Raw genomic sequence first — 8,931 nt, forward strand, 5'->3', positions numbered from 1 at the left:
AGGGTGCCAGGTGAGGGTACAAAAGAAAAGTTTCAAATGCCTTCATTCTGACACAGTAGCCTCTGATCCCCAGTACCATGGTCCTACGGGTCTGTTGACCAATGGTTTTGACCAATGGTTTTGACTTTCCTCAACAGGGATGGGGTAGGAATCAGGGAGAAGGCAGAGAGTTCCAAGAGGGATGGGGAAGGGTCTCTCCTAACCTTAGCAGGCCTTCTCTAAGGGTCCACCACCAGCATGGATGGGCAGGACTGCATTTGTCCATGTTATCCTGGAGGAATAAGCCATCTTTAATCAGTTTATTCAGACTGCCAACTGTTTGAGACCTTCCACACCTCTCTGCACCCCTCACCTGTACAGTGAGAATGCAATCTCCTACTTATTTCCCAGAAAGTAGCAGTTACTGAGATGATGGATGTGCCATCATGCAAAGGCCCTAGCTGCCACCCAAATATCAATGCCTGAACACCATGTGCAACTTTTGGCCACAGCTACAAAGGGCGAGGTGCAGGGAAGGCGGCTCTAACACACTCCCACAGGCCCCCAGCCTCCCGCTCCCTTCCATCATGGCCTCTCCTCTCCTACGGAGCTGCCCTCCCATGTCAGAAGCCCTTCAGACGTGCAAGAATGTCTCCTACAGTTTCTGATGTGCTGCCGGGAAAGGAGGCGAGCCCAGCCATGTGGCAGATGCCCACACACAGCCTCACGTCCAGGTCTGAGGACTGGCAGCTCCACAGTGTCCTGTCAGAGCACATCTTGCATCTTGATTGTTGTCCATGTCAACATCTCCAGGGAGTAGTTGCCCAAGCTTTTCCTTGAGGGAATTCGAAGAGCTGGTTAATGCAGTGGAAAAATCCCCCAAACCAGGAGAAAATCCCCCAAACCAGTAATCGTATATATTTAGGTCTGTATAAACATGCTTGGCCTCAGGAACTGGTCCCATACAACTACAGTTTGCACACTCCAGATGCACAACTCAGACTATAAGGGAAATTATGGGGCAGACAACCTTGCTTCCAGCTGGAGTTCTGGCTTAGCACTGAGTAGTAAATCAGTTTGCTGCCTAAAGATTTCAAATTGAACTAATTTGCTCTGTAATCATTCTCAGTGAGGCCTAAATGTAGTCCTAAATGTGATACCTAAACATAGTCTCTAAAGCCCCGCCTCACTTTGTGTGTGGTGTGTGTAGAGCATGTGTGTGATCTGTATGTATGTGTGGTGTATGTGGTACGTGGTGTGGGCGGTGTGATGAGGTGTGATGTATGTGCGCATGATGTGTGTGTGATGTGTGTCTGCAATGCGTGTGACATGTAGTATGGTGTGAGTGTAACATGTGTGGTGTGTGCATGGTGTGTGTGTGGTATGTGTGGTGTGGGGGGTGTATGAGAGGGGGTGTGACATGTGTGTGATGTATGTGTATGATGTGGGTGTGTGTGTGATGTGTGTAGCATATGTCATGTGGAGTAGAGTGTGTGTGTGATGTGGGGCGTGTGATGTTTGTGGAGTATGTGTGAGTGACATGTGACAACTGTTAGAGATTTGCTTTTCCATTTGGAAAGCCTGGTAAGCTTTGCTGTTTGAGTTCCATCTGCCTTGCACAGAATGATAGATTGTAGCGTCCCTTTGAATATCATCAATCTTAGTTCTCAGTGCTATTGTGACTGGTTGTCTTGTTCCACACATTGTGGGTATTTGAGGGAGAGGCTTGGGGTGCTGTTTAAGGAGCTGTAGCCAGATACCACTTTTCAGTTTGGGGAATTTAAAGACTCTTGCTACTCATTCCATCTTTTGCATCAGAATTTAACATTTCCCAGGACCATCTGACACTATATGACCAAGATCTTGGCTAAATGGCTCTCAGGTGGGATCCATGTCTGGACCAAGGGTGGTCTGGGTCCTACAGGAGTTAGAACCCAGTAAGGAAGAGGCCAGGGTCCTGTGTGTGAGAACATCTCCACCAGCCTGCATGTTCTAAATAGCCCAGCCAAGCCCCCACACGCACTGTCTGCTCTTCACTAGAGACATTGCCAGTCTTGGGTGATACTTGATCAGTTCAGTCCCCAGGAAGTCTGGAGCTGGGTTTCCAGACCAGTCTCTTTAATTGCACTCAAAATAGTTATCTCAGTGGATTGGCCTCACCAGCATCAGGAGACTGCTGGTCTACATTTGCTGTGTAGGAAGCTGTCCGTGGTACTGACTGCACCCTGTTACCATATCCCTGCTTCGACAGCATCCTAAACCTCACCAAACTTGCTGTCTGTTTGTTTAAGCAACTCTGTCCTGTTCCAATCTCTGCCTGGCCCACTCTGCTTCAAACTGTAGGTCAGCTAATCAAGCAGTCAGCACTGACTGATCACTGACCAGGGCCCCATGCTAAAGGCAGATCAAAGTCTTGGGAGTCAGTGGTAATCACATGCTAGCCTGCCACTTCCTATCTGGGTGACTTTGGATAGCTTGCCTGGCTTTCAAAGCTCCAGTTTCTTTATCTGAAAAACAGGAGTAATGACAAGGTTTTCAAGATTGAGGTGAGATAATAAATGCAAAAGAAATGGGCACATACAGGCTCAACACAGAGCAGCAAACCAAACATGCATCTCTGTCTTCCTTCCTGATCTTTTCCAAATTCTCAGTAATTCACTGTACAAGCACTTCCTGCAAAAGAAGTAGAGAGGAAGCCCCATTGAGAGCTTTTGTGTTTGAGTATCAGAAACCAGATGTGCTTAAGGCTAGAGTAACAAATTTAAGATTAGTTGTGGAATTTCAGTGGTGAAGAGCATATGAGGGCATCATTTCTCACCTTTATCATCAATCAATAATTCACTCTTTGGTTTAGCAAGCTGTGAGTAGAATGTTTACTAGGAACAAGGCATACTGGCAGGCATTGTGAGGTGGAAGCAGTCAGTAAGCTGTGGTTTGTGCTTTAAAGAGATCACAACTCGGTAGAGATGACCATCATGGATGAGCATCAGCTGTGGGCCTTCACAGTCTAAATCTTCACAAGCATATCTATGTCCTTCAGCCTCACAATGACCCCAGGACACCAGGATCCTTTTCATTGCCCTGTATTGGTCAGCTGTGGCTGCTATAACACTGACTTAGTGGCTTAAATGATAGACATGTGTTTCCCATTCCTCTGGAGGCTTGAGAGTCCAAGATCAAGATGCTGGCTGATTCAGTTCCTGGTGCGGACCCACTACCTGGCTTGCAGATGGCCGTCCTCTTGCTGTGTCCTCACATGGGAGACAGACAGCAAGCTAGATCTTTGATCTCTCTGGGAAGATCACCAGTCCCATCTTCAGGGTCCATCCTCATGGCCTCATCTAAATCTAATTATCTCCCAAAGACCCCCACCTCCTAATAGCATCACGTTGAGGGTGAGGGCTTCAACATATAAATGGAGGGGAGCACCAATATTCAGTCCATAACACTCCATTTTACAGTAAAAGACACTGAGGCACAAAGTGAAATTATACCCAAAGTCCAGCCACTAAGGAGTAGAGTCAGAATTTCAACCCAGGTCTGTCTAACTACAAAACTATTGCAGCGTTCTTCAATAGTATGTTATCTATGATTCTAGTAGAGAATGCCTAACCTAGATACAGACAAACTCTGATGGAGTTATCAGATTTAAAAAAAAATTTGAGGGACACCTGAGTAGTTCAATTGGTTAAACGTCCAACTTTTGATTTTGGCTCAGGTCATGATCTCAGGGTCATGAAATCAAGCCCTCTATAAGTCTTTGAGCTTAGTGAAGAGTCTGCTTGGATTTCTCTCTCCCTCTCCCTCTGCCCCTCCTCCATGGTCTTTCTCTCTCTCTCACTATTTCTAAAAATAAATAAATAAAATTAAAATTGTAAGCACCCAGGTAAATTTGAATTTCAGGGGGAAGAGAAAGAGGGAGGGGGAGAGAGGTGATTTATTAGGAGAGTTCAAAGGAGGAAGATACAGTGTCTCCATACAGCAATCATGGTAGGTTTCTTGGAAGAAGTCACATCTAAGTTGGCCTTAGAACTTATGTAGTCTGGGTGATAAAATTTCCAGAATATTCCAGGCAAAGGAAGTACTCTGAGCTAAGGACAGGTCATGAGAGGAGGCAGGAGGCAGGAGCAAATCTCAGAAGGCCAGTAGGAGCCTTGAAGGCTTCCATGATGAAGTTGGCTCTGTTAAGAAGGTGATGGGGAGCTAGTGCAGTTGATTCCACACACATTCCCAAAGATTTTATTTGGGGAACTTCTTTCAATTTTTCACTAAGATCTTGGGTGACTAGATCCAATTTCCCCCAAATTTGACTTCATTTGAATATCCCAACTGCCCCTTTCCAATTCTTTAGGATCCTGACCATCCCTCAGGAGCCAGGTGGGAAAAGGAAAAAGCTCTTCTCTGTTTCCAGACTCCTGTTTCCCACTGGTATGGCCTGGACTCAGGGAACTGGCTCCAGCATAACTGGTCTGGTGACTCCCTAGCCTGGGACAGGGCATTGAAATACACTCCAAGGTCTGCCTCTCCCCTGGAAGTCTGCCCTCCAAGACCAGCCGTCTACTGGAGCACTCAACATGGGCCTCTGCCCGGGTGGAGCATTGAGGAAAGGACGTCTCTGGACCACCTGACAGGATTCAGGGCAGCGGGATAAGTCAGCTGAAGTCAAGCAAACATGTGAATTGGTTGCTTACATTTTCAAATCTTTCACTTCAAATAAACTTTGTAAAATTATTCAAGCGATGCGCCTGAACTTCTTCAACCCAGGAGCATGGCCTCATTCAGACTGGGAAGATCTTTCCCTGGTTTCACAAATGTGAGCTTAGATCGTGATGATTGGTGTGGGGTTTTACTTGGCTGTTAAAAAATGTATACAGCTCAACAGCAAATAAACTTAACTTTGTAAATGGACTTAAATGTCTCTCATCTGCCAAGATTCATCTTTAAATTCAGTGGAGCAGAATTTGAAATGCCTCTGAGTGGAAGACATTTTCTAAATGTTTAAAACCAAAGGATTTAATAGAGGTTACTTTTCCCCACTCTTGTCAAAGGCCTATAGATAATCACAGATAATATTTCAGGTTACTAATAAAACTCACAGTTGGAGGTAGGTATGTAAGGGAAGCACCTTGATAAAAAAAATTTGAAAAATAGGGCTGACCTTCAAAAGCACTATGATGGTTGAGAAGTGAGCCCTTCTGTGGAGGTGCCTACTCAGGGCCCCTCCCAAGACCTGTTTCCTGCTGCTCCAGACAGCTTCATGCAGCTGAGTCATCCATCTGAGGTTAGGCACCAGGCAGGGGATGCATGAGAGGAGATTCAAGCAGTGACCCATGGTCGTCTCCCAGGACCATTCTTGGCCAAAGTCAGGAACAAAATCAGGAGTTTTGCCAGCTTGATGCCCCTTGCTGTTCCACAGGCATGTCCTTGGAGCTCAAGGGACAACCCCAAATCTTCTTTCCCGAGAAGACATTATTGAGAGAAATCTCTTCTGACAAGTGGCTTGTCAGCTCCGGTGGCTGTGTGACATTGTTTGGGTCTCTGTGGACATCTGCAGTGTCTGTTTCCAGGGGGCGGCTTGATTGCACACCTGTCAGTCACATCCATAGCTGTCTCTTCTGATGTAGAATCTTTGCTATATAATCCTCAAAACCAACAACCGGATGGAGGTGGAAAGCATGCTGAGGCATACACAGTCTACTTATCTAGAGTTCCTCAATATGAATGTGTGCAAGAATCTCTCGGGAGCTGGTTCAACATGTGGACTTCTGAGCCAGAGGCTCTATTCGGAGGGTCCAGGCTGAAGCCCCAGGATCTGTATGGTCAGCAAACACTCCAGGAGCCTGCACTGTGGGATGTCTTCTCACTCAGTGAGCTCACAGACCCCTGAAAATTGCCAATCAGGTACTGCTAACAGCATGAGGGCAATGAAAGCATGCCTGGAAGATCAGGTATTGAAAGCTTAAAGTTTCTGTGGGCTCTAGACACAGGCAGCACAGGTAGTGCTGATTTGGTAGGAGCCCAAGTAGTTAGAAGTAGAATTAACAGCTTTGCAAAGTCCTAAAAAGGCAGGAGCCACTGATGAATTCCCAAATGGGTGCGTTTTCTTCCTAGTCCAGTGATGGCAAGTTTATTTTCCCAACATTTTATTTTGAAAGATAAAAGACCTACAGAAAAGTTGGAAAAACAGAACAAGAATAGTATGATAAACACCTATAACCAATATGTATACAGGTTGTTCTTCATCCATATTCATCACAATTGTTAACATTTTTCACATTTCTTCTCTTTCCCCTTACTTTTCACTATATATATATATATATATTTCTATGTATCTTTCATTATATATGTGTGCACTTTAAAAATAACACATATTTCTCACTGCTTCGATTATAACAGCTTTATTGAGATATAATTCACACACCATAAAATTCACCCACTTAAAGTGTACAGCTTAGTAGTTTTTAGTATCTTTAGAGTTTGAAGCCATCAATACAATCACATTTTAGAACATTTCATCACCCAAAAAGCCACCCTGTGCTCATTAGCAGTCACTTCCCATTCCATGGAGAGAGGAAATAGCCGGAGCTGATGTGTTTGATTCCTACTTCCCATGAGTCAAGACTTGTCCCACAGGGGCTTGACTTCCTTAGACTTCTGGAGAGTGTCATCCAGCCTCTCAGAAAGCTATCCTTAGTCCCATGGTGTGGTCTTCCACCCAAATCTGTAAGTGGAGGTCCACTCAGTGTGGATAAAGCTCAGTGTGTGAAGAGTAAGGGCTATGCAGGCCCAAGGGTCCAAATGGGATGCCAACAAGCTGGGAAGCTCAGAAAGGATGCCAGCTCCTGATCCCTGGAAAAGTAAAAGCAGAAATGAGAAAACTCCATCACAGAGACACAGTGGAAGAGGGTCAAGCTTGACAAAAAGCCTACACCAGATGATGCGTAGAGTCCCTATAAGCCCAAAGATCCTATTAGATGAAAACTAAAAAAAGACAGAGCCAAGGGGCGTCAAGAGTGACCAGCCACTCAAATGTGTCCAGAACTGAGGGGCTTCTGAATGTGAGACTTTTTCTACCAAAACCTGAAAGGTCCTGGACAAACCAAGTAAATTGATCATGTAGTTATATCAGAAGCTGTTCTGGAACTGATGTTATTTTCTTCCACCACATGGAAGGCTGCTCGGGCTAGCAGTGAAGACTGAGATCTCCGGGTTGCCTATGCTTGAACCCTGGATCCAATATCTTTTCTTTCTTGAGCTGTAAGTGGAGTTAGTAATAGTTCTTAACCTTGGTTTGTCACAAGGTGAGAATACATGACATGATGTTTGCAGAACGACAGGGAGAGCACCAGGGACATAACTGGCACTCAATAACTGCTGACCATTGTCGATCACACGCTCTGTGTTGATCACACAACAACTGTGCAGGGAATGCCTACTGACGGGCAAGCATGAATAGAAACTTGTTTAGTAATAGCCACTGTTACCTCCAAGAAATGGTATGTTCCATTTTATGTTTGTTTTGCCTCTGGAGCAGCATGACCTGGATCTGAACTGGAGTGGACCCTGTATGTCCTAGAAGTTCTATTTGCTCTCAGACAACAGGTCAAATAGAGTCATCTGGTAATCTAGTTTGCTGAGGGCCTGGTCTCTGTGTTTTTGTTTTGTTCTTTTTTTAAAGATTTATTTATGTATTCGCGAAAGACACAGAGAGAGAGGCAGAGACATAGGCAGAGGGAGAAGCAGGCTCCCTGCAAAGAGCCCAATGCAGGACTTGATCCCAGGATCCCAGGATCACGCCCTAAGCTGAAGGCAGACACTCAACCACTGAGCCACCCAGGCATCCTAGTCCCTGTATTTTTATGGCTGAGCACTGTGGATACCCATCAAGGGGTATATTCAGGCTTCTGAGGGTAAGCAAGCATTCTGTGGTGTGGACAGACAGGAGAGTACCTTATTTTCTGTCACTCTTGGTGCCCTGTCAGTGGCAGCTGTAAAGCTGCACTTGCCTTTGAGCAGAGCCCTCCGAATGTACATCCTCATTCCAATATATTCTAAGGACAAAAATCATGAAATTGATGTTCTGGGTGTGTTGTTGGTAGCAGTGATAATGTAGTAAGTCGGAAACTATTTTACTATATTATGGGGTAGAGCAAATGAATTAACATAGTGACATTATTAAGAACCAGGGTTCCAGTGTGGGTGAAGGGATATTCAAATTTTGGGTGGGGAAGGTGAGGAACAGCCCCATAGCATTGACTTTGAATTGGAGGTATGAGGATGAATGTGACTTAATCAATAGCATCCATGGCCTAGCAATGATATCCTAGTAATGATGAGATCTATGGTAGATGCCCAGTGATGAGCAGGGAGGGAAGAGAATCTGATCTGGAATGGGAGAGAAGACTGGCTTTCCAGGGGCTTTCTGCTGGTTCCAGCATGTAAGAGACCCAGCCATACTGGTTTTCTGTCTTTGCAGTTACGGTAACTTAACAGGACTTCCCTCAGCACCCCCTTACCTCTTTTTACTTGAACATGTTCCTATGGCTTGCAACCCAAGAGCCCCAAATAGAATTCCCTGCAAGCCTCTCTTTACTCTTTACAAGCAGCAGGTGCCCTTTCTGCTCCAGTTGGCTGCCATAGCACCGGAAGTCCTGTTGGATGGAAGCCATGAGCCAAAGAGTGCAGAGTGGCAATGGGGTGGGAGCATGCTGGACAGATGCTATGGACCTAAAGCTCAGGGCTCTGAAGTCCAGTTGTGTGACCTCTGAGAAATCTGGCAAAACTCCGGAGACAATCCTGAGAATTTGAATTTCAGTTCCCTTTCACAGGAAGAGGCATCTCTGCCCGATCCCCTCTTGGGCTCCTGCCAAGGAAGGCCTAGGTCCTGAGGCATGGGGGCTGGAAGTGGCAGAGGAGTTACAGATAGACCGAACCCGGTTGCAAATATCATGA

Source organism: Canis aureus, chromosome 29, assembly GCF_053574225.1.
Source record: "Canis aureus isolate CA01 chromosome 29, VMU_Caureus_v.1.0, whole genome shotgun sequence".
Classification (NCBI taxonomy): domain Eukaryota; kingdom Metazoa; phylum Chordata; class Mammalia; order Carnivora; family Canidae; genus Canis; species Canis aureus.